Consider the following 26,580-nt stretch of genomic DNA (forward strand, 5'->3'; position numbering starts at 1 on the left):
ACAAAATCTTGGGACACCTAGGTGGCTCAGCAGTTGAGCATCTGCCTTTGGCTCAGGGCGTGATCCCTGAGGGCTGGGATCAAGTCCCACATTGGGCTTTTTGCATGGAGCCTGCTTCTCCCTCTGCCTGCGTCTCTGCCTCTCTCTCTGTGTCTCTCATGAATAAATAAATAAAATCTTTAAAAAAGAAATCTTAAGGGAAGCCTGGGTGGCTCAGTCAGTTAAGTGTCCAACTCTTGATTTCCGCGCAGGTCATGATCCCAGGATTGTGGGATCGAGCCCTGCATCAGGCCCCATGCTCAGCAGGGAGTCTGCTTGAGATTCTCTCTCCCTCTGCTCCCCCACCCCCACCCAACTCATACTCTGTCTAAAATAAAATAATAAATATTTTAAATAAATATTTTTTAAATGGGCAAAGTATTCAAATAGACATTGCTCCAAAGAGATATACAAATAGCAAATGATCACATGAAAAGATGCTGAATAGCACTAGTCAGTAGGGAAATGTAAATGAAAGCCACAGTCAGATATCACTCCATACCCACCAGTATGGCTATTAGGAAAAGGACAGATGATAACAAGTACTGACAAAGATGTGGGAAACGTAGAACCCTCATGCATTGTTAGTGGGAGGGTAAAATACTGCAGCTGCTTTAGAAAACAGTGTGGCAGTTCCTCTAAAAGTTAAAGTTATCATTTGATCAACAATTCCAAGAAAAATGAAAACATATGTCCACACAAAAATTTGTACATAGATGTATGTAACAATATTCATAATAGCTAAAGAGTAGAAACAATCCAAATGTCCATTAACTATTGAATGGGTAAACAAAATGTGGTATATTCATGCCACATATTATTATTCAGTAATGAAGTACTGACAACACGCTACATGAATGAACCTTGAAAATGTTATGCTAAATGAGACACAAAATAGGATGTATTGTATGATTCCATCTATATGGAATGTCCACAAATCCATAGAGACAGAAAGTAGACTGGTGTTCTTTTAAGGTAATGGTAGAAGTAGAAGTGACTGTAAATGGGTATGAGATTTCTTTTAGGGATAAATAAACAAAATGCTCTTAAATGGGATAATGGTATAACTGCACAATTCTGTGAATATACTGGAAATCACTGAATTATACACTTTAAGATATGAATACCATGCTATGTGAATTTTATGTCAATAAAGCCATTGAAAAAAATACTCTATTGAACAGATGAACATTAATTATTAACATACATTGCTTCCAATGTATCTATTCTACCTAACACTGCTGTGAACATTTTTGTGCCTAGGCTTTGATCATATATAATTAAGAGTATGGATTCTTGGGGTACATGGGGGGCTCACTTGGTGGAGTGTGCAACTCTTGATCTCAGGGTTGTGGGTTCAAGCCCCATGGGTGTAGAGATTACTTAAAGTTAAAATCTTAAAAAGAAAAAGGAAAAAAAGAGTACGGATTCTTTAAGGATTTATTTGAGAGACCGGGAGAGCAAGCAAGCACACATACACATGCATTGAGAGGGGCAGAGGGACAGGAAGAGAATCTCAAGTAGACTCCCAGCTGAGTGTGGAGCCCCAAGGCAGAGCTGGATATCATAACCCTGAGATCATGACCTGTGCCAAAATCAAGAGTCAGACACGTAACCAACTGAGCCACCCAGGAACCCCAAAGAGTATGAATTCTTAAACACTGCTTCAGTGAGAATCTTGGCTTGAGCAGTGATATGAGCGACGCCTGGGCAAGTCACTCAACTACTTCATGCCTCAATTTCTCCCTCTATCACGTGAAGTAACAGTAGTCACACCCCTTGGATTCTAAGGATCAAATAAAGTAAGGGCTTTGCATGGTGCCTGTCACATAGTAAACTTTCAACATTAGTAGTTATAATTGTCATTCTGGTTTGTATTATTTTCTTTTTAGATTTTTCTTTCTTTTTTTAAGATTGATTGATTGATTTATGAGAGACAGAGAGAGAGAGAGAAAGAGAGAGAGCGGCAGAGACATAGGAAGAGGGAGAAGCAGGTTCCATGCAGGGAGCCTGACATGGGACTCTATCCCAGGTCTCCAGGACCACACCCTGGGCTGAAGGTGGCGCTAAACCACTGAGCCACCGGGCTGCCCAGATTTTTCTTTTTTTTCTTTTTTTTTTCTTTTTTTAGATTTTTCTTTTTTAATTGGGATATAACTTACAAAAAATATGAAATGATACACGAATTTGCATGTCATCCTTGCACAAGGGCTGTACTGATCTTTCCTGTATCGTTCCAATTCTAGTACATGTACTGCCAAAGCACACGCTCTGTTATTTTCTTAAGATGATTTCCGGAAGTGGTGTCACTAGGTCAAAACCCATGAACATTTATGTGTCTGAATACGTTTTGCCAAACCACATTTCAAAGGAGGTGCACTAACTTTTGATGCCAATAGTAAATATAGGAGAGAACCAAGGTACCCATGCCATCATCAACACTATGTTACAGTAGATTTGTTTTGTTAACAATGTCTCACTTTGCTTATGGCCCTTAGCATCTTGAAACCCAACAGTTTTCTATGAATCCTACATACCATGATGAGTACTTAACTGAATGTGAAATCTGTGCAGACCCTACACTGGGAGCCACAGTGGAAACTAAAATGAGTAAGGCCAAGGATTTTGTGTGAGGCAAAGCAAAAAAACATTTTAATTCAAGATAACTGTGATTAAGTATGAGAGAGTTACAAAGTATTTATAAGGGTAGGGAAAAGATGGCAGTTTATAAAGCAGGGAAAAGAGGGCAGTGTTCCAGCTGGTTCTTGAAGAATGGACATTAATTTCAACTGGCAAGGGTGTGGCAGGAGTAAAATCAAGGCTGGTGGAAGAACACGGCACATTCCAGGGCTGTGGCTTGAGTACAAAGTTGCTAGCGGGGAGAAAGGTGAGACAAGGAGACACAGGGTGCTGCTCTAGAAGCACAAAAAGGACCATCTAAAACACAGCCAGGGACTACGTGAGCTGAGGGGGAGGGTTTCTCACAGGGCAAATAGCATGCAGAAAGACACAAAGACGTGAATCATCATGACCCATCCAAGGAACCGCATGTAATCCAATTTGGCTAGAGCAGAGAGTACATGTGGAAAGGATGCAGATGATGCTAAATAAATAGGCAGAAGCTGACTGTGAAGGACTTTGTGTGCCAGAATAAAGCATTTGAACTTTATTCCAAAGGAAATAGAGAACTGAAGCATTCTTAAGGAAAGAAGTGACAATCAGACTAGCTTAAAAAAAACTACTCTGGCAACCCTCCAACAGCTTCCCAGCTCACACAGAATAAAACCCAAAGTCCTTATTACACTTAACACCCTACATGCTGGTCAGCGGCTCTCTCTGAAAATATTTTCCTATTTCCCCTCCTCTCACTCTGTTTCTGCCACACCAGCCTTCTTGCTATACCCCTTCCAACATGCCTCTCACCAAGACTTCTGCACTTGCTGTTCCCTCTGCCTGGAACTCTCCCCTGGAGACACACAGTTTGCTCCCTCAGTTAAGTTTCTGTTCAAATACTTTCTTATCAGAGAGGCCTTCCCTGTTACCCAATATAAAAGAACAAGAAACAAAAGCAATCAACTCTATCATTTTTCTCCTCCACTTGCCACCTGGCACATATATTTACTTGCCTATTGCTTGTCTCTCCTTACGAGAATTAGAATATAAGCTCCATGACAGAGCCTCTCTCAATAACCCTGTGATATAGAACTGTTATTGCCACTTCCAGATGGTGAAATTAAGGGGCACAATATTGCCAGTGAACAATGGAACCAGGCACAATGACTCCTGAGCTTGCAACTCTAACCCATTTCACATAGTGTCAGAGGTCCTGACTTTGATACTAGATCATTTCCTGTGAATAGGCTCCATCCTGACAAGTTCTATGACAGTAAAAACTCTGAATTCACACTATGTCCTAAAGAGATATGGATTCTTACCACTGGTTATTAGTCAAGTTTCAAAAGCCAGGAAACATTTTTTTAAATGACCAACTAAAATACACAAGGTATCTGGACTTTCTCCAGCAATAAGCTGTGTTTTTTTGTGTAGGACCCAGAGAGATTAAAACAAGATGAAACAATTTTATGAAACTAAAAGGAACATAGCATAGGACACCAAAACTACTTTTTCAAGACCATTTTTCAAGCAGAATATTAACTTCTGGTATAAAATAAACTCCATCTTTAAGATAATCATTACAATTTTCTGAGGTTATCACCACCAAAGGAAGAACACAGTATCTACCTGGAAAATATCAAGTAAATATTGTATCATATGCAGATACATATCCCGATTCTTTCCCTACTCCTCAGATTACTAATTTCTTCTTCCCTGATTATTCATTCAACCTAGCTCCCATTATTGAGACAACCCCTTCCCAAAATGTAATCCTCAATGAACACCTTTTTCTGTTAACTACTTCATACCAGAACTTACCACTCTTAATTCCAGCTACTTCCTCTATTATAACTAAATCTACTAATAACTTCTCTTTTTTCTCTTCTGCAGTTTTTGATCTCTAATCACCCGATCATAGATACTTCGGGGCCCTTTTATATCCCTACCTTTTTAAAGAAAATCAACTTTTCAAAATTGGCCTCTTTTCTACTTCATTAATCTGTATTATCTGGCTACTTTCCTAGGCTTACAACTTTAATATATTTTTTCTCTATCTTATCAACAGGACCTGTCAAATGTTCACGGTGTTTCCTACTTCCTTACTTTCCAAATTGGTATCTATCACCATATTCTGGGTTTTCTTCATTTCCTTCCTGAATTACCAGAGTTCTCCAGCTGACCTATTTCCAGCCTACTCACTCACTTCCATTCATTCTGTACATACTGCCAGTAAAGCTTCTCTCACACACAGTATACTCCCAATTCAAGGACTTTATTTATTTATTTATTTTTAATTCAAGGACTTTAAATAGTTCTCCAGCACAACAGATCCAAACTTCTCAAATCTGCACACTCAGGGCCTTCTACTGCTTCAGAATGTCACTAATAAATGTTTACCTTAAACATTCTAAGACAAATCCCCAGGAAACCAACATCTTGATCTCTTCTATCTGAATCAGTGCAATGTATACTATAGGTCTGAAGACCACCATCTTCCACTTGACTTCCATCAGGCAATGAGAATATATTAATCTATCATTTCCTAAACATCTCAAATTACTACAGGAAGGATTCATTTTCAAAAGTTGAACTCCTCTAATCAGCAAAATGGAAGTGTGTACAGTTATCAGAAAATAACACCTCATATATCCCTAGTGAAAGTACAAAGTAGTAAAATATTTTAAAGGTGAATTTGCTAACATCTTTAAAAAGTTTAAGTGCAAAATATTCTTCAGCCCAGCAATACTTCCAGGAAATTATCAGTATTCTCACAGAAGAAGAATTATATGCAGAAGGATATTAAGCACAACATAACTCCAACAGTTTAAAACAACAGGACACAACTCAAACTTCCTTACTGGAAGTAAGGAACCTCAAGATCAAGACCTGATATTTACATAAATTATGAAATGTTCACCATAATGAGTAGTTTACCACCTGTCAGCATACAAAGTTACTACGTCGTTATGGACTATATTACCTATGCTGTACTTTATATCCCCCGATTTATTTTATAACTAGAAGTTCATAGTTTATAATCCCCTTCACCTACTTCATCCATTCTCCTGCCCCCTCCTCTCCGATAACTACCAGTTTGTTCTCTGTATTTATGAGTCTGTTTCGGTTTTGTTTATAGATCCTACCTAAATGAAATCAAAGGTATGTGTCTTTCTCTAACTTAGCATATAATACCCTCTAGGTCCATCCATGTTGCAAAGGGCAAGATTTCATTCTTTTTTATAGTTGAGTAATATTCATGTGTATCATGCCTTCTTTATCCATTCATCTATTGATAGATACTTAGGTTCCTTCTATATTTTGGCTATTATAAATAATGCTTCAATGAACATAGTGGTGCATCTACCATTTCAAATCATATATATATATTTTTTAAATAATCAGCATTAAATTTTCACTTTTTTATATAACTTTTTAAAAAGTAATCAACATTAAAATTTCACTTAAAAAGAGAAAGAGAAAAATGCATTGTTCTAAGAATCCGCAATAGTCCTAACTAAATGTACACACAAATGTTTCAGTGCCTAGATGGCTCAGTCAGTTAAGCCTCTGACTTTTGACTTTGACTGAGGTCATGATCTCAGGTTGTGAGACTGAGTCCCACATCTGACTTTGTGCTGGGCACAGAGCTTGCCTAAGATGCTCTCTCTCTCTCCCTTCTCCTCTCTCCCTCTCCCAAAAAAAGAAAGAAAAAAAAGAAGCAAAAAACCAGACTCTTTTTTTTATTATTATTTATTTAAGAGAGAGAGAGAGAGAGAGCACACACAAGCTTGTGAGCTTGGGGAGGGGAAGAATCTAAGGCAGACTGAGTCAAAATCAAGAGTTGGATGCCTAACTGACTGAGTCACCAGGGTGCCCTGAGAAACCAGACTCTTAAATACAGAGAACTGATGGTTGCCAGAGAGGAGGTGGGTGAAGGGATGGGTGTAAAAACATATGAAAGGGATTAAGAGGTACAAAATTCCAGTTATAAAATAAATAAGTCATGAAGATGAAAAGTACAGCAACAGAGAATATAGTCAATAATACTGCAATAACTTTGTATGTATGGTGACAGACAGATCTCCACTTATTGTGGAGAGCATTGAGTAATGCAATGAATTGCTGAATCAATATATTGCACACCTAAGGGACACCTCACACCTCCTCTGACACAAATTTTTTAAATAAGTTAAAAAATAAAGACTCCTATGCATAGTACTTTATGAAGTACCTAAAATACCACAATACCTAAAAAAAAAATTTGCATACATTTAATTTTTAAGTAATTTTATCAATTATTTTCAGCACTACAAAAACTACAGAATATATTAATAAATTATAAGGAAATAAAGTTCAATTCAATATAAGAAAATAAAACTTATGCCATCAGAACTTCTTAAGGGTAAAATGGGCTACCTTGTTACATAGTGACCTCCCCTTCCCAAAAACTAAACTAAAACCAAAACTGCAAGTCTCTGAAAATGACATCCTTGAAGAATTTGACAGATGTGCCAGCTGTTTTATTTCTTAAAAACGTATAGTTGAACACATATAATAATCTGTTGCATTTTTCTCTAGCATTACACAACTTTCCTGGCCTGCAACACACATACTGCATCTATTAACGTATTTAAGCATATGACAGCATTGTTCTAAGAATCCGCAATATTCATCTCTAACTAAATGTACACACAAATGTTTCAGTCTTCCAATGTCTATGGTTTCCAGCAGTTTAGTATTACATTTTTTTTTCCACAAAGCCTCAATACAATACATTTCCTGAACTTTTAGCTTTCAGTTTCCCGTTCGTCAATGGCTACAACTCTAGAGGCAATACATAAACACACCCCAGCTATAGTATTTCCACTTTTGACAACAGTGGATGAAATTATTATGACCAAACATAACTACAGTGCATTTAAGTCGTACATGATGGCTAACATAGCAATAACAGGAATTTAATAATTTACAAAGATGGAAATATAAATTATACTACTTATATAATAATGAAAGTTACAAAACCAACAGTCTCTTTCTCAGTGTATAAGAATTGCAGGGCTTCTACCTAAAGAATCCTCCAAATACAAAACAAGTTGCAGATAAGACAGAGAAAAAAATCCCTCTCCCTTCAAAAAAAAGGAAGCAAAAAAACCCCCAAACCATGGGAAATAGAAGTGATCTGATAAAAGCTTTGAGGACACGGAAAAAAAATTTTATATATACTTGTGGATTATACAATTCAACTTCACAGTATTTGAAAATGATAAAGAAAAATTAGTATTTCAGTAAAAATAAATCTAATCTAGATGCCTACTTTCTTTGAAGGAATACAGCATGATAAAAAGTAGTCTGGAGCATCTTTATGTAACCCATGCCTTTCTCATTCTGTAATCATGGGAAAGAATATAGAACATTATTACCAGTTGCAAAATGATTTCATGATAAAATCATGCTTAAAGTGACTAAAAAGTATTTGTACACCATGCAAAATTTCCAAATGCAGGAAGGACATCTTGCCAAAGTTAAACAATACACGTCAAGGGGAAGAAAAACAGTGTGAGAATGATTTATTTGGTGGCTAGGAACAGGCATTATTTATATATGAGAAAAAATTATGTACTCTGTAAAAAAGGGAGTATTTATTGAGCATCTAGAGTGACCAGAAACTAAGCTTAGGCCTTTATAGATGTTCCACCACACTACATCTACACAGGAAAATAGTGTAGAAGAAAACAAAGCTTAAATAAGTTTCTCACCATTATGTGTGGCATATACTAAAATGTAAGAGACTGGAGAAGATGTAAACTTAAGAAGCTACTGCAATAAAAGTATAGGGTGGGGGATGTGAGGTGAAAGTACAATAGCTCCTAACTCTTCATGCTAATCTTACCAGCACATCAATCTATAAAATGATAGACACAAAAAGCCTACTTTTCTTGAGAATTTATGTTTAGAGCACTATTAAATTTATAATTTACAACTCTAAAAATGAAAGAAACTCTATTCTTCTTAAAGTAGATTTTGGAGTCTTAGTTTTGGATATTTAAGAATAGTAATGCTAAAAAAAAGAAGAGAAAAAAGAATAGTAATGCTCATCCAAGAAATGTAATCATAGGCTTCTCATTAAGAAGCTTGAATTACGGGGCAGCCCGGGTGGCTCAGGGGTTTAGGGTCTGCCTTTGACTCAGGACGTGATCCTGGAGTCCCGGGATCGAGTCCCACATCGGGCTCCCGGAATGGAGCCTGCTTCTCCCTCTGCCTGGGTCTCTTTCTCTCATGAATAAATAAATAAAATCTTAAAAAAAAAAAAAAAGCTTGAATTACTATCACATTTTTTCTGACAGTAAAATTATTTTTTATCTTGGTTTTTTTTTTTTTTTTAATTTTTATTTATTTATGATAGTCACAGAGAGAGAAAGAGAGAGAGGCAGAGACACAGGCAGAGGGAGAAAGCAGGCTCCATGCACCGGGAGCCCGACGTGGGATTCGATCCCGGGTCTCCAGGATCGCGCCCTGGGCCAAAGGCAGGCGCCCAACCGCTGCGCCACCCAGGGATCCCTTTATCTTGGTTTTTAATAGCAATAGTAGAAAAATTATCAGAGGTACTACTATAATTCCCACCCAGATGGTTAAGAACCACACTAGGCATGACAGTAAAAAACAGCCCTACTTTAGCTCTAAAAGGTGCAGGCCTGCTCATTAATTAGCTGTGGATCTTGAACATGTGATTTGACTTCCTGTGGACCTCAATGTCCTCATCTGAAGGCAAGATGGCTGGACTTGAGGTTATATCCCTTCCTTCCTCTCTTGGTCTCCCTGACTCTTTCTACTTTATGGCTTTAGTGATTTAGGATCTGGACTGGGGTCTCTGAGGACAGAGAGGAAAATCTGGAAAAAAGGAATAGGATAACATATACAATCAGAATATGGAGAGAAAAAAAAAGTCAAAAACTCATATTTACAAAAAGAAATGGACAAATGGTTCAGGATAGAAGATCATGAGTTTCATTGTCAAAATTAGTTTGAATACAAGTTTCAGTTATATTGAAATCAGAAAAGAAAGTGAGAAATGCCAGAGATAGGACTTAGAAATGTTATCTGTAACATACAATAATGCCTCACAAATAACCCAAGAAATCCTCCCAAGTTCCCTCAGTTCACTCAGAAAAGATCTCATGTCTGGCTTCATAATTCTGCCCCAACATAATCACCAACTATTTTCCGACAGGTTATTCCCCTCAGCCACTTTGGCTTCATCATTTCAAACAAATCTAGAATATCTCCCCTTCATCATCACTCAATGCTCTGTCTGAAATGCGTTTTCTCTCAACTTATACTATAATTTATCATGTTCTCACCATGTTTGAAGCACCATTCTCAGTACCTGACGTGTATTAGCTCATTTAATTCTCTCAACAATCCTAGGAGGCAAGTCAAGTAACTTGCTTATTAACATTACATAGAAGCAGAGCTCAGATTCAGACACGGGGTGTCTGGCTCCAAGGATCTTGTCCTCTCAGCTTGCTAACTAGTCATTCAAAGCTCAGACCAAGTTCTGTCACCTTCCTGAAGTTCTCATCTGCTTAGCAATTATTCCTGCCTCTTGAGTCCTTAAGTAAACCTTACCAGTGGACCTAGGTTATTTATCTTTTGTGTATATATTTTATCTTTGCTAAATGAGGCTCTTGCCTCATTTATTCTATAATAAGAACCTAAGAGAACCTAGTATCTGAAACATAAAAGTGCTTATTAAACTATAACGGCATTTAGTGTTTATTGAAGACCTATACGCAGGCTCTAGGCTAAGTGTCTTTATACGTACAGTCTCCTTTAATCCTCACAACTGCCTCTCCTCAATATCAAAAGTGAGAAAACAAGGCTCAGAGAAGCTATGTATGTTTTTCAATATCACATAGCAGTAGTGACAGTCTTAAGAGTCTGTACCATGCTCTTAATCTCCAGCCAACTGCAGAACACCTTGAAGAATCAGTCCTAGCAACATTTCAGTTCAACCTGCACTTACTCTGCAGCATAACCCTGAACACTAATGATTCCATACCAGAGTTGCAGCTGCTGCCCTCAAAAAAACGTGTAGCTCAGCAGGACTTCAGGACCAAACTGTCCTCTCACTGGCAGAGTCCCCATCATTGACTGAAATATTTTAAGTTCTACTTTAAATCAAAATATCAGGGCAGCCCTGGTGGCTTAGCGGTTTGGCGCCGCCTTCAGCCCGGGCCGTGATCCTGGAGACCCTGGATCAAGTCCCATATCAGGCTCCCTGCATGGAGCCTACTTCTCCCTCTGCCTATGTCTCTGCCTCTCTCATGAATAAATAAATAAAATATTAAAAAAAATAAATAAGTGAATCAAAAAATACCAGGATATCCTTGGACACCACTCTCTTCGACACCACTCTTCCCCCTCCAGGCTCCCTCATTCCCTTTACACTCAGACTCCTCTCTCTGTGCTTTTGTATTATAGAGTAGAAGGGTCCCGTTAATCCTGACAATCATTAGGATATCTAAATTTAATTTAGTGATAGCTCAGACGTAAGTGTATATTTGATAAATTCTATGCCCATAATGAAATATGAGCCTCACGGATCAGCTAGAAAAAAAGCAGTAGCAAAAAGCAGAGAAAAGAGGAATATGAAAGCCACACCGTAAAGGAAAGAAAAAGTAATAAAAGCGGGAAAATGGACACAAACAGAAAGTAGAAAGTAGGAATCCAGGATAAATTCAGTGAAGACACACAGAAAAATAACACTAAAATCTAATCTATTTTAGGAATTCTGACTTCTTTATTCCTTTTCCTAACCTCTAAAGGAAATAGAAAAATATGAAATGACTGAAAAATTTACTAGAAACAGTATATAAATTAGGAGTTTTTTTCCTGAGAAACCATTCATTTTAAAATTTCAGAGCTGCAAAGAAACCTTAAAATGCTACCTAATCCAACCCACTCATTTTACAATTAAAATAAGGCTCAGAAAGGTTGATTTTAAATTGCCCAAGATTGTAAAGCTACTCAATCTCACCCCAACATCTACTCCTACCAGACTAGGGCTTTCCAGAAATGTATTTTACTCCTCCATTTTCCACTCTTAATAACTATTAAATTAGTCTCTGTATAAGCATCTCAGAATTTACATATTATTCCTACTTCCCTTAAAAGAAAATAATCAGATATTCTGGATTACATAAGGCAATATGGAATTTTATTCTTTTATTCCCAAAGTCAGTAATTTCAAATTAAGTCCTGGTTCTTAACTGGGAGAAGACTTAATTTCCCAGAAAAGCAGAGAGAAAAAGATCTCCATAAACTGACCAAAAGCAAGCCTAGTTGATAAACTACAATCCATCTGTAAAGGAATCATGCCCCAGACCCCTGGAGGCTGGACAATAGACAGCTATAACAGCTATAACATATAACAGTCTTTATACTTTAGTTTAAGTACAGTGATTACCTAGGCCTTAAACATGTCTTTGCCTACAAAAGGCTGACTGAAGCCTTCTCAGGAAGGGAAGAAAATGCCTAGTTTACTTTAGGAACACAGCTTACTTTTCATATATATGAAGTTCATTATAGATAAGGGATAATCTGCTTTAACATGTTAACCAGATTAGGACTGTTGTACTGAAAATGAAAAGGACAAAAAGATGGGACACCTGGGTCACTCATCAGTTGAGCATCTGCCTTCAACTTAGGGCTAGAGGGATCAGTGCTCCTGGGATCAAGTCCCACAAGGAGCTCCCCTCGAGAGCCCACTTCTCCCTCTGCCTGTGGCTCTGCCTCTCTCTCTGTGTCTCTCATGAATAAATAAAATCTTTTTTAAAAAAAGAGTAAAAAATTGACCGAGAAGAGTAATGAAGTTATTAACAGCTAAAGAGGAAAACTGGGAAGAGCTTTTCAGCTGGGGGTGAGCGGAGGGGGTGCTGGTGTGCAGCTGCTACAGAGATGGTATTTAAACTTAGTTTGCAGACATAGGTGAAAATTTGGGCCTCAAATTTAGACAGAAAATATGGATTTGGGGCCTAGCAAGCACAGCAATGATTAAGTCTTTAGAGAAAGAAGTTTACAGAAAAACATTTAAAACAACAGCATTCCTCAGATAACACTTTGAAAATAACCTAACCTTCCATATGAATAATACTTATCACATAGATATATTTGGACTGCTTTATTCTAAATGAAAAGCTAAAAAATTAATTTTTTCCTCAGGCTAAGAGAAAAGGGTAAGGATTAAAACAGTTCCATAATTACTATCTGTCCAAAGTCAAGTCTCTGAACTAAAACACATTGTTTCTGAAGACTCCCTATTTGTAACAAAACTTTTAGAAAAAAACAGAGAAAAATCTGATGCACCAATACTACTACAATTTTACAATAGTGGTGAGAACTTAATAGTTTTATAAGTACATTAACCAAAATGCCCATATTAGTAAATCTGAAGAACAGGTAGTACGGAAGTTCATAATACTATTCTACCTAGTTCTATGTAGTTGAAAACTTCCAAAATAAAAAATCTTTAAAAAGTCTACCTAGATAATTTTTTTAATTACTTTTAATTAAAAAAAATTTTTTTAAGATTTTATTTATTTATTCGTGAGAGACACAGAAAGAGAGAGAGAGGCAGAGACAGAGGCAGAGGGAGAAGCAGGCTTCATGCAGGGAGCCCGATGTGGGACTCGATCCCGGGTCTCCAGGATCACGCCCTAGGCGGAAAGCTGACGCTAAACTGTTGAGTCACCCAGGCATCCCCTAAAAAAATTTTTTTGAGATACAGAGTGTGAGCAGTAATTGGGGACGGGGGTAGGGTGGGGGGATCCCAAGCAGACACCATCCCAACACCGCTGACACCGCTGAGCCACCCAGGGATCCCCTATTTTTTAAATTCTATCTGCGGTTGAAGTTTGACAACTCAGAATTATAACAGATAAAAATTTTTCAAATAATGTTTTATTCATTCTCAATAGACCAATGAGGGGATCCCTGGGTGGTTCAGCGGTTTGGCGCCTGCCTTTGGCCCATGGCACGATCCTGGAGTCCTGGGATCGAGTCCCACATCGGGCTCCTGGCATGGAGCCTGCTTCTCCCTCTTCCTGTGTCTCTGCCCCTCTCTCTCTCTCTCTCTCTATATATATAATATATATATATAAATAATAAATAAATAAATAAATAAATCTTAAAAAAATAGACCAATGAAACTTACACCTGATCTTAGGCGAAAGGCCGAGAAACGATAGACCAATGAAATTTAATGTGTATGAAAGGGGGAAAAGATCCTGTGTCACTTTAAAGAAACATAAATAGTTTATTAAATGGAAAAAATCCTTTTATCCATGTTGTTTGACATTGGACATTTGTTATGTTTCTCTTCAACGAACCTGTAATTTTTGTTGAAGAAAATACAGTCCATACAAATATATGGCTTTGGTTAGTAAAGACAAAATAAACATTTATTCCCAGTATCCATGATTAATTTGCTGAATGTAGTTAGCTGTCATGTTATTTCAAACATCTTCCACTCTAGTAAATAATCAAATAAACAACTTTTTAATGTAGATGCAAAAAAGGGGGGAAAAGATTTTTTAAAAGAACCAATATCCATAAATTATATCTAACCCTAACTTGTAAAAAAAATGCACATATTTAAAATTATATAAATAAGGAGAGGGGAAAAGTTAAAGGTTTTTAACAATGATCATAGTTTAAGCCAGGACTTAAGTGGATGTAATTTAAATCAAATCACTCTACTGAGACTATAATAGTGCAACCAATAGAGAACAAATTGACTGCTTAGATTTACCACTTACTGATAGTCATATATGGTTTACAAGCACCTATCTTTCCTCTCTATGATAAACAGCACCACCCAAAAATGACAACTAGATTTGTTTGCCTCCTCTTCATCTGTAAATTCCAAAACAATAAAAACTACACATCTGTGCAAAACTAGCACACTGTAAGTGTGTAACTTTTCTAACAGGAATAAGAACCTTCAATTCCCAGAAAGCTATTGCTAGCAATTAGTCTCATTCTCTAGGTGATGTGCATAAGATAACAAAATCTAGCAGGGTTTCCTTGGTGGCAGCTCTGCCTTCAATCATTTTCAGAATTTTATGTCTTCTAACAGAAATATGTCATCAGGAAACTTCAGAGCAGCAGCATAAATACATATACTTAGAGACAAAAGAGACTGTTGGTGATTCTCTTTTTCTCTATCATTATGAAAGCACTGCTGAAGTCTGAATTGAGGTATTTCATATTTTGCAGATGACAAGATCATTCTCCTCTTCAACAAATTGTTGTAGCTTTTTCCTTGTTAAAGTAAAAATTACATACCATAAAATGCCCAGATCTTAAGTAGTCAGCTCAATAAGTCTGAACAAGCGCATACACCAACTGGTGAATCTGGATGTTTCTTGTACTAGGTCTTGCAACTTTTCTGTAAGTTAAAAATTATACAAAAATAAAAGGTTACCCAAGAAGTGTACACTTGAATTGCCACTATCCAAGTCAAGCTACAGAATATTTCTATCTCCCCAGAAAATTCCCTTCTGCCCCTTTCCACAACCCTTACCCAGAAACCACTGTCCTGATTTCTATCACCTTACCTAAAGTTTTGCCTGTTTTATATTTTTCATAAACAGCATCATTTGGTACATATTTCTCTCTGGCTTCTCTTGCTCTGAATAATATTTCTGAGATTCATTTCTGTTGTGTGAATCAATTGTTCACTCCTGTTGTGAAAAGTTGCTATGAACATTTTGCATCACTTTTTTTTTTGCATCAATCTTATTGTGATCATGTACTTTATTCCCCTTAACACAGTAACCTTTCATTTAATGGAGGGGTTCCCCACATATAAACAACCCTGTATAGTCATACAGTATAGACAGATGTACATCTAGAGTAAAAACATATATAAATTACAAAAATCATAGATATTTTATCTACGTGTGTGTGTGCGTGTGTGTAAATGAACAGACTCTGAGAAACCCACCCAGAACCAACAAAGATGTTTTAAAAACTTATAAAGTTCATAGCGAAAATAAATCTAAGATGGAAAAGCTGTTCAATTCTGCTTAATAAGGATGTTTTAACCTAAGAATAATTCCAAAGAGAAACAGATTTTCTCTCCACATAAGTTACTCTGTTCTGCTTCAATGAAATACCTTCTTCTCATAACAAATCCTCCCACCCCCGCCACAACTAGAACTTCAAAACATTAAATGTTACCTCCACTACACAATAATCTTTTATGCGAGGGGTAAAGCCCAAAATATGTGTTAAAATTACAAGTTTTATTGTCTTGCTTTTTCAAAAAGTTAAACAGGGAAATAATCCATCAGCTAATACTTAATATGGGTAAAGATCATTCATCTTCATTGAGAATATATTCTGAAAAGGACTCAACCTCTGGGATGTTTTCTCCATCCCAAAAAGTAATTTACTGCAGCATTAAATCTATGACAGAGACATCCTGACTTTGAAATCCCACTGTGTAATTTTCAGCTGAAAGTAGGAGAGTTTCTCTAATTTCCACAGTTAGTAACACTAAGAAACATACACACAAATCTGATTTTTGAAGAGATCCTTTGAAATTCCCAACCCTGCTTTTGATAATCAGATGATCGTTTTTCAAGGGACTAGAAGCGGCTCCTCATTTGACATCATCTATAAATTTCCAAGATGGAGGCAGAATGCTACAAATGGTTCTAGATATTTACCATTGCTTTAGGAAGGGTTTGCAACTATAAAAGGAGGAAACAATCCTCCTCTAGTCTTTGATCTTTGTTCATCTTTTATTCCTCCTTCCCCAAAATAAGCAACTTCAAAAATACACAGTTCTAATGTATTACTTTTTTAATCTTACAAAACATTCTTAGCATTTGGATATTCCCTAACTTCTGCAGATGTATAATTATTTACTTAACCCATTACTCACTTCGAAAATACATCATTTTCACTTTACTAATAATTGTATCATTTTCTAAAACAAGGAAAACAGCCTCGATTAACTGTTACAAAAATGACAGCAGCTCTAAATAGCTACAGACCCCATCTTTCATTATCTTTTTCCTGATTGTTTTAGAGAATTACAATTTTTTTATTTTTAAAGTGTTTTTCTTCCAGACCAAGAGTAAAAAACAGATAGAACAAATTCGTAGACCCCATACTCCCTCTGGTGGTCCTTCACTCTCATGAACTAGACAAATTCCGAAAGACTAGAAGTAAATACTAAATTATGCATAAAATGAACTTGCTCCAAAAAAAAAAAAAAAAAGAAAAAGAAAAGAAAGAAGAAAGAAAAGAAAAGAAAAGAAAAGAAAGAAAAAGAAAAAAATGAACTTGCTCCATTTAAGTATTACAATCTTACATGTTTAAGTTTCAGCTGAGTACAGGCCAATTCTTTTTGTAACAAAGTGTGAGATACAAATTATTTCGAGTACTTGAATTTTAGTGTTTCAAATATTGCTAAAATATTCTTAATAACCTGTTATACAGATTAGCTACAAGGGTGCATAAGGCCCTACTCTAAATAATTCTAAGCTGTCTCTCTTGACAGAAGAGTCTTTTACCTGGTAAGTATCTTTTTTGCAAATTAAATCACACTTAAGTGGCTATTATTTTTAAATCAATAGTTATTTTCATACCAACAACCACTCAGTCTCCTATGTATATAGATTTAATTTTCTTTACACTTTGGGGATATATTATCAAAAGTTAAAAATGCACACAGACCCTTTCTACCTCCTTGGCCATCCTGGTGAGTGCTCTTGGCTGGGGCCTATCCCACACCTAAGGCAAGATGACGGTGGCTACATAGAAGAAAAAGTCACTGGAGACAAGTATAGGCTCCAACTCAATATAAGTGGACAGACAGTACACGATGGGGTACAAGGAGACAAGATGATCAGACGTGACCAAGCAAAACTGGTCATCCTAGCCAACAACTGCCTAGCTTTGAGGAAATCTGAAACAGAGTACTACATCATCCTGTTGGCCAAAACTGGTATCTATCACTAAGGTGGCAATAACATTGAATTGGGCATAGCTTGCGGAAAATACCACAGAGAATGCACACCAGTTACCACCGATCCAGACGATTCTAATATCATTAGGAGCATGCCAAAAAAGACTGGTAAAAAGAAAATAACGTAAAATTTTTCTTTAATAAAACTGGCCAGAGATTGTTTGAAAAAAATGCACTGTAGAAAATTCAGAAATACACAATAAAATGAAATCTAATTATTAATCAGCTAGGTTAAAATTAGCGCAAATAGTTTCAGGATGCCTGGCTGACTCTATCTATCCATGGAGCATGCAACTCCTCATCTCCAGGTTGTGAGTCCGAGCCTCACACTGGGTGTACACGTTACTTAAAAAAAAAAATCTTAAAAAACTTACAAATAGTCTCAGAATTTTAAAAATGTCCATATTTAGTGGTTCAGTATCAAATAATTACAGGATTTGGTGCGCCAAATATGTACAGTACGGATTTTTTTTCTTTAGGAACTGTGAAAAATTATTGCAAAGGCCTATACAGATATATTCTTAGGTATAACATGCATAATACTTCAAAGCTACATTCATGACTAACAGTGTCACCTGATTTATCCTCAAATTAGTTATTTTAATATACGTCCTTGTTTTTTTGTGGCTTTATTCCTTCAAAAATATTTCCTCACCCCCAAACTCAAAAGGAACCACACCTGAGGATAAATGACTTAAACACACTCACAATGTTTACTGTGTAGATGTGAGAATTCAACTTATACTTAATTTTGAAACTGAAATGTGGTTGATAATTTTATGATATGGTCTACCACAAGTTAAAGTGGACAAAAAACCCTAGTAAAATATCCAAAAACTGAATTTGAAAATGAGTTTTTAATTAAAAGGCATTTTTATAAAGTTCCTAAAAGCTGCTTTTGTGTAAACAAAACTATGAAATACTAGTTTAATTTATCATATGTGGTATATTTAAGCATCACCATAGGATAAAGATCATAATAATCATACACAGCAAATTACATACAGTAGCTAAAAATATATTCCTATACACTTTAAAGAACAATTATCTAAATCATCCAAAAGAATGAGGACCCTCAGACTTCTAAGATTCCTTACAACTATTTGTACAGAATAAAACCCACTCTACAGGACAAGTCACTGTGCAACCAATCTACCCTAACGATCAAAAAGACAACTAAGCTTTAACAGCAATAACTACTTCTACAGCTACAGAAAGAGGATGTTCTTTCTCCTCTAGACTGATTCTAAGCTAAGAAACATTTAGGAAATTTCTCCAAAATATGTGTTCTTTCCCAATCCAAGAAAAAACAGAAAATTGAAGATTTAATTAGCTGCCTACTCCAGTATTTTAAGTTTTTCATGTTGAACTGGTTAAAATTATGTTTTAAAAAAGAAGTTCAGGGGCGCCTGGGTGGCTCAATGGTTGAGTCTGCCTTCGGCTCAGGTCGTGATTCCGGGATCTGGGATCCAGTCCCACATCAGGCTCCTGGGAGGAGCCTGCTTCTCCCTCTGCCTATGTCTCTGCTTCTCTCTCTGTGTGTCTCTCATGAATAAATAAATAAATAATTCTTTAAAATAAATAAATAAATAAATAAAATAAAATAAAAAAGAAGTTCACCTAAAATTACCATAAGTAAGAACATTAAAGATTCAGAAAAAAATATTTGTTTTGTTAAATGCTGGGAAGACAAAGACCTCATACCATTTAAGCCTGTTGTTTGAAGACAGAAAACATTTTATAAAGACCATCTTTGATTTATTTTTTTTAAATCCCAGTCACAGCTAGCCTATTGGTTAAAGAGTTCAGCTTTAAATGGTGTTACTAATTACCTAGGTAAATAGTAAAATTACCATTCAATGAAATACTAATGAAGTAGCATAATTAACTCAAAATTATAACTTTGTTCTTAAGACATTACACTTCTGTTAAATATAAATCATCCCCAATAGTTACAAAAGACACATTAGAAAAAAAAAATTACGCTAAATCAAAGTGTCACTCACAAATGAATTTAAATACGTATAAAGTGTATAAAGTATAAAAAATTGCTGTATTTTTAATGTATTTCCTATACCCTATATTGGTCGATACCCTATATTGGTCAGGGCCATAGCTGTAGATTCAGTGGAGGTCAGTTGGGAGGGAGATGAAGAGAAAATGGTAAGTGAAAGTATGACAAAGATTTCCCAAAAAGAACAAAAAAATTTTTCAAGTTTATCCTTGAATTTTGATTCAAATACCAAGAGAAAAAGCTACTATCATCGTCTAAAGTAAAAACGGTGGGGGGGGGGAGGTAGTGGGGGGAGGTGTGGGCAGAATTCCATAGACCATTAAAAATACTGAACCGAAACATGTGCCTCAACTTTTCTCTTGTCCACAGTTTAACAAAATGGGGAAACAATGAAAATAAACACATCTGTCTACCCTTAGCGAGGCAAAGAAAGCTGCCATTCAATGCTAAGCCTTATCCCACTGGAAAACGTACTCCTGAAAAGTAAATCCAAAACCACGAGCTCCAACTACTGCAGGCAGAATTTACTGAGCGGCGGCCAAACGTCGTGCACGCTGTCCTCAGCCACACCGGAGGAGACCGAGAGCTCTGCATTCTCCACTTACTAACTTGGTACCTTCCTATGCTTTCGCCACCACTGCAAAAGCCAATGTTTTCGGCAAAGCTACGATGTTCCTCTAAGGCTCGTCCGTGGAGAGAAGGCAACCGACACGCGGACCCCCTCAAGCTGTTGTGTTGGTGGTGCCTGGTGGTTTTCTTGTTTTGTTTTGTTTGTGTTGAATCAGTACTGGGTGTGAGTCCTATCGTGTGGCCAGCACACCTTCGCAGGCGTCAGTGGAAGCAGCTCTAACGTTCCAGGAGTGAACCGAACCACGAGCGCGCTTCCACTGGCTTTCCCCTGCAGCGAGAATAGTCACCTGTTAGGCCCGCGCGGACTGGCACCCTCCGGGCGCGGCCGAGGGCCGTCGGGAGGCCGGATCCCAGGCGCTCGTCCCATGGCGGCAGGTGAAGGCGGTGAACGCGCATCCACACCCGCCGCCCGGGGAGCGCAAACCGAAAGCGAGGGCGCAGCGGCGGGGCGCTCCGTTATCCTCGCCCGCCAGGGGCCCCGCCAGGTGTGCGCGGCTCCATCGCGCCCGCGGCGTCCCGGCGCACGGCTCACCGCGGCTCGACTTCGCCCGCCGCCCGGGCCCAGAGGCGAAGTTTCTCTCCCGCCCGCGGCGGCGGCGGTGGCGGCGGCGGCGGCGGCGGCGGCGGCGGCGGCGGCTGCTCACGCGCCGCCCGGCTCTCGGCGGGTCCCGCAGCCTGCTCCGGGCGGTCGCGGTCACAGGCGCCGGGCCTCGGGCGAGTCGGGGGCCGCCGACGGGAGCCGGAGCCGGGACCTGTCACCTCGGGCGGGAAACAAAAGCCGGGTGAGGACGAGCGGGCGCGCCGGGCCTCGCCTCCGCGAGGGGGAGCGCCGAGGGCCAGGGAGCGCCTCCCGGAGGGAGCCCCAGCCCCGCGGGCCGGCGGGGCGCGCTGGGGGCGCCGCGGCTGGGCGGGGGGACGGCCGGCGCGCTCGCTCGAGGCCTCCCCGGCGCCGCTCGCCCCGAGGCGCCGCAGCGGGGCCGGGAACCCGCGCGTACCGGGGCCCCCGAGGCGGCGCGGCGGCCCGCCAAGGAGGGAATTCGGCTACCGGGGCGCTGCGGCCGCCCGCCCCACCCCTGCGGCCATGGCGCCGGTACCTGTCGCCGTGGGTGCTCCTCGGCCTCGTCTCTCGCCGCCTCGGCCGCGCGCCGCTCGGCCCCCGCCCCCCCGCCCAGCAGGCCGTCCGCGCGCTGGACGCCGCCGCCCGAGACTGGCAGCGCCCGCGAACCGGCCCGAATCCCCCGGGCAGCGCCCGGCGCGGTCCCGCCCCCGCCGGCCGCAGGACCCGCCGTCCATAGGGCCCCGGGGCTGTCAATCCGCCCCCAAAAGGCGCGCGGGCTGTCGCTGCGCCCGTCCGGATTGGTGGCCGCGCGCCGTCCGTGCGACTGAGGCCCCGCCCCCGTCCATTTGCACCTCCGCCTTAGTGTAAACTCCGCCTCTCCACGCCAGCCCACGTGTCTGGCCCTTGGCCTTTGTGGGGTCGGGGGGACGGCATGCGGGAAACTGACCGACGCCGCCCCTCGTCATCCCTTACCTCCGGAGGAACGGATGCCTACACAGGCTAGTTGACTTCCCATCTGCATCGTATCCCTGACGGCTCGGCCCTCCTGTCTGCTTACCCGGCGTGACCAGAGGATGCAGACGGTAGGCCAGTCCTTTTGTGGCAGGTAAGCCGCCTGGGTTAGCATCAGGAAGTCAGAGATGCCCAGTGGAGCCTGGGGAAAATCCCGTCTTGAGAACCAGTTTAGCACGGCGCATCTCCCCCACGGCCTCAAGGGACTGTGAAGACCGTGCTTGGCCGTGGCTTTATGCCCGCCTGTCCGGCATGATGAGATGGATACCAGGCGGCTGAGACAGCAGAGGGCCTTAAAAAGTGATTGTGTATTCTGATCCCCCTTTTTCGCCCCCGCCACCAGGAAAGAGTAGACCTACTGAGCAAACCCCACTTCGAGAGGGACCAGGCTCCTTCCACCAGAAGGCTGGCTGCCCCTGAGTAGTTCCCCAAAGAGATTCAGATGACGGCGATTGAGCTGGCCGCACCTGGGCTTTAGGGAATAACCAACTCAATCCCCTCACTTTTGAGGAAACAGAAACCTCAAGTCCCATAGCCATGGGGCTTAATAGTCACCTGTGGAAACCTGTCTCATAGCCAGATCAGAAGCCACACCTCTTAGCCCCAAACCTGCTCTCTGCACTATGTCATGTTGGTCATTTAGGTGTTTGTGAAGAGCCTCTTCCACAAATTGCCATCCCTGCCTTCCTGAGGTGGTGCCTGAAGAAAGGACAACCGGGACCAACGCCTAAACCTTCTCAAGGGCAAGGGCCCTGACTTAATGCCTAGAAGTTTCCCTGTTTACCAGGTGCCACAGAGAATCACTGAAACAATGTGTTCATGCATTAATTCAACACGCATCAGTGATTAAATCCAAATCCAGCCCTTTGTCCTTCAATAATGTTATAAAGGTTTCCAACACCAATTGATTGAGAATCTACTACTAGGGGCTCTCAGTCCAGTAAGCCTCCAACTCTTGGTTTTGGCTCAAAGTCATGATCTCAGGGTAGTGAGATCCAGCCTGGTGCTGGGCTCTGCACTCAGCAGTGTCTGCTTATCACTCTCCCTCTGCTCCTCCGCCTCGCGTGCGTGCACGGCCGGGCTCTCTCTCTAAAATAAATTCATTTAAAAAAAAAAAGAGGGATCCCCGGGTGGCGCAGCGGTTTGGCGCCTGCCTTTGGCCCAGGGCGCGATCCTGGAGACCCGGGATCGAATCCCACATCGGGCTCCCGGTGCATGGAGCCTGCTTCTCCCTCTGCCTGTGTCTCTGCCTCTCTCTCTCACTGTGTGCCTATCATAAATAAATAAAATAAAATAAAATAAAAGAATCTTGTGACACCTGGGTGGCTCAGTGGTTGAGCGTCTGCCTTTGGCTCAGGTTGTGATCCCAGGGTCCGGGGATGGAGTCCTGCATCCGGCCCCCTGCGGGGAGCATGCTTCTCCCTCTGCCTGTGTCTCTGCCTCTCTCTCTGCATCATTCAAGGATAAATAAATAAAATCTTTTTAAAAAATCTAACTAATAGCAAGTGCCGTGCGCAAAGTATACATAGGTGAGAAGACATTGTCCCAGCCCTTGAAGTCTTTAGCCAAGGAGATAGTAACATCCTCACTGCATGTCAGTACCGCTTATGTTTCAGTGGACAGCTCCAAGGAAGGAGCATTCAGATCTTCCTGGAAAAGGCAGGGAAGGCTTCATTGAAGATGGGACACCAGAGCTGACTTCTAAACAATAGTCTTAAAAGATGGTGTTTGCCAGATGGAGGGATGTGAAAGAGGAAGGAAAGGGATTCCTGTACTGCAGAAGATAGCATGAGCAAAGAGCATACAGACCTGGAAAAGCCTGGTAATTGAGGGAACAGCGAGGAGCAGTATGGGCAAATCTGCAGGGCTGTGTGGTCATGTCACATGCTCTGGGACCAGGCTCTTCCAGGAGGAAGACAGAAAGGCCCCAGAGGCTGCCAGGCTGTGTTGTAACACACCGCAGCAAACAACAACAGGCCCTGTAGATACAGCTGCAGGCTTTTTTTTCTAGGCCAGAGTCTGTGGGGAACAGTCAGTTCCACAGTTCTGATGGCAGCCTGGCTGGCCCCACCCACTCTCTCAGAAAACCACTCCGGTCACTGCACTTGCCCTCCTTGGCATTTAGAAACACGTGTGCTTGCAATTTCCCCAAACACTGCTGCCCTTCAGAACTCAACGATAACGTGGGCTATGGCTGCAGACACCTGGGTGTGGGACGGACAGCCCTTCCCAGATGCAGAGGGTTCTTTGCAGGGCCTGTTACCAAGGCTGGATTCAGGGGCGTGTGACCTGCACTTGGTTTCATGCTCTGCTGTCACCGTCTTGAAATTCTTAGTAAATTTTCAACATTGCATGTTCATTTTGCGCTGGAACTTGCAAGTTATGTAGCCAGTCCTACCTGTCACTGCTAGTGCCCCTGGGAATGTTTGTGATCTTGCTCAAATGATTTCTCATTTTTAAAGCACTGGGCATTCATGAGGTTTGTTCACATGCACTGTATCACCTAATTCTCACAATGGCAGTGTGTGGTAGGCCTGTATTACTAGTCCTATCTATCAGCTGAGAAAACTGAAGTTTGGCAACCTTCTCCAGGTAGCACAGCAGGGAATGGCAAAGCTTGTATTTGAACTCAGCCCACACAAGCCCTATTCCATCTGCTATGGAGATACGTTTATGTTGGTTTCAGAATCCTTTCAAAGGCAGATCTGTACAGGAAGGATGCACTGAGGTGTTTTTGTTTTTGTTTTTAAGTAAGCTCTACACCCATGGGGCTTGAACTCACAACCCTGAGATCAAGACTCGCATGCTCTACCAGCCAGGCACCCCAAAGATGTACTGTTTTAAGAGTCAGAACATATGGTGAAGTGAATATATGTCATTTCATGGCTGCTTATCCCATCTGAATAAGTTTTCATTAATTCCGAAAAACTTTCAGCCAATGTATGTTCAAATACTGTTTCTGTCCCTCTCTCTGAGCCCCCCAGTTGAAATACCTATTAGACCTTCTCACTACATCCCTTTCTTTTACTGTTTTTTATCTTTAGTCCTTCGATGTTTTGTTCTAAAAGTTTCTTGTGACTATTTTTCAGTTCACTAATTCTGTCTTCAACTCTTTAAAAAATTCTCCTCTTGGGGTGCCTGACATACAACTCTCGATCTCAGGGTCATGAGTTCAAGCCCCACATCAGGCGTGAAGTCTACTTAAAAAAAAAAAATTCTCCTTCTAAACCCACCCATCAAAAAAATTAAAAAAAATAAATAAATAAACCCACCCATCAAGCTCTTAATTTGTTTTTTGGTTTTTTTTTTGGGGGGGGGGTCTTCTTCAGATCTGCTATGTCACTTCTTATATCTCTTTGTGACTTGCTATAATTTTCAAGCTCAGCTTTTTTCTCCTTAAACAGAGAAAGTGTAGTTGTTTTATGGCTTGTGTCTGTTAATTTCAATCTAGAGTCCCTTTGTGTCCATTTCTGTTGTCAGTTTTTACTACTGGTTCTTCCTCATGCTGTTTTATCTCTTCATGTACCTGGTTATATTCTGGACATTGTATTTGAAAAATCAGTGCCCCATCAATTTGACGGGGCACCTGGGTGGCTTAGTGGTTGAGCATCTGCCTTTGGCTCAGGTCATGATCTCAGGATCCTAGGATCCAGTCCAGCATCAGGCTCCCCGTAGAGAGCCTGCTTCTGCCTCTGCCTATGTCTCTGCCTCTCTCTCTGTCTCTCTCACGAATGACTAAATAAAATCTTAAAAAAAAAAAAAAGAAAAATCATTTGAAGCAACAATAATAATATCTTCCTCCGAAAAGGATTTCCATTGATTTCTGCAGACATTTAGTGACATTAGCAAGCTACCATCACCTTAACTCAATTTCAGGGCTTCTGATTTTCTGAGCTTCCCAGATGACTTGAAGTTGGACTACAGTCTGTGGGAGGGTTTGTTTATTTATGGTTCCTCCTTACCCAATGTTGCAGTTCTTTGAGGTTCCAGTCAAAGATTGGAGTTGTTTTAGTTATATATTATTTCATAGCAAACTATCCCAAAATTTAGCAGTTCAAAATAGATGTCAGTGTACTTTTTCTTAAAGGGCCAGATGATAAATATTTTAGATTTGCAGGCCATATGGTCTGTGTTACTACTACTCAGCTCTGTCATTGTAGTCCAAATCAGCTATAGACAATACATGAATGAATAGAATGGCTGTGTTCCAGAAAAACTTTATTTACAAAGCCAGGTAGCCATTTCAAGCTGATAAAAAGCATCGATGAAACACCCACAACTAATACCATACTTAATGGTAAGAGACTAGATATCTTCTCCAAGAAAAAGACAAGGAACGAGACAAGGATGTCCACTTTTGCCACTTCTATTTAATATTGTACTGGAGGTTTTAGCCAGATGATTAAGCAAGAAATAAAATTAAAAGGCATCCAAATTGGAAAGGAAGAAATAAAACTATCTCTACTCACAGATGACATAATTTTGTGTATAGAAAATACTAAAGAGGGATCCCTGGGTGGCGCAGCGGTTTAGCACCTGCCTTTGGCCCAGGGCGCGATCCTGGAGACCTGGGATCGAGTTCCACATCAGGGTCCCAGCATGGAGCCTGCTTCTCCCTCTGCCTCTCTTTCTCTCTGTGTATGTGTGACTATCATTTAAAAAACAAAAAAA

The 26,580-nt window shown here is 40.3% G+C and overlaps 1 protein-coding gene and 1 non-coding gene across 15 annotated transcripts in view; both read right to left on the minus strand.

Moving 5' to 3' along the window:
- Window positions 1-26,580, minus strand: part of FKBP5 (FKBP prolyl isomerase 5) — a 135,755-nt gene that overhangs the window by 86,213 nt on the left and 22,962 nt on the right. For 3 of the 14 annotated variants that reach the window (XM_025418548.3, XM_025418549.3, XM_049092059.1), the window contains exons 1-2: window positions 21,434-21,539; window positions 15,001-15,103 (exon numbers count right to left, since the gene is read on the minus strand). The gene's annotated coding sequence lies outside the window, so the exon portion shown is untranslated. Of the gene's footprint in view, window positions 1-15,000; window positions 15,104-15,272; window positions 15,397-20,626; window positions 20,765-20,871; window positions 20,891-21,433; window positions 21,555-26,580 lie in introns of those variants that run through there. The other 11 variants (XM_025418552.3, XM_025418553.3, XM_049092063.1 and 8 more) reach the window with 6 other exon arrangements.
- LOC112641891 (U6 spliceosomal RNA) lies at window positions 2,203-2,305 on the minus strand. Its single transcript, XR_003124877.1, has one exon. It is a non-coding gene; the product is annotated as a U6 spliceosomal RNA (small nuclear RNA).

The sequence above is a fragment of the Canis lupus genome, chromosome 12 (assembly GCF_003254725.2).
Source record: "Canis lupus dingo isolate Sandy chromosome 12, ASM325472v2, whole genome shotgun sequence".
Classification (NCBI taxonomy): Eukaryota; Metazoa; Chordata; class Mammalia; order Carnivora; family Canidae; genus Canis; species Canis lupus.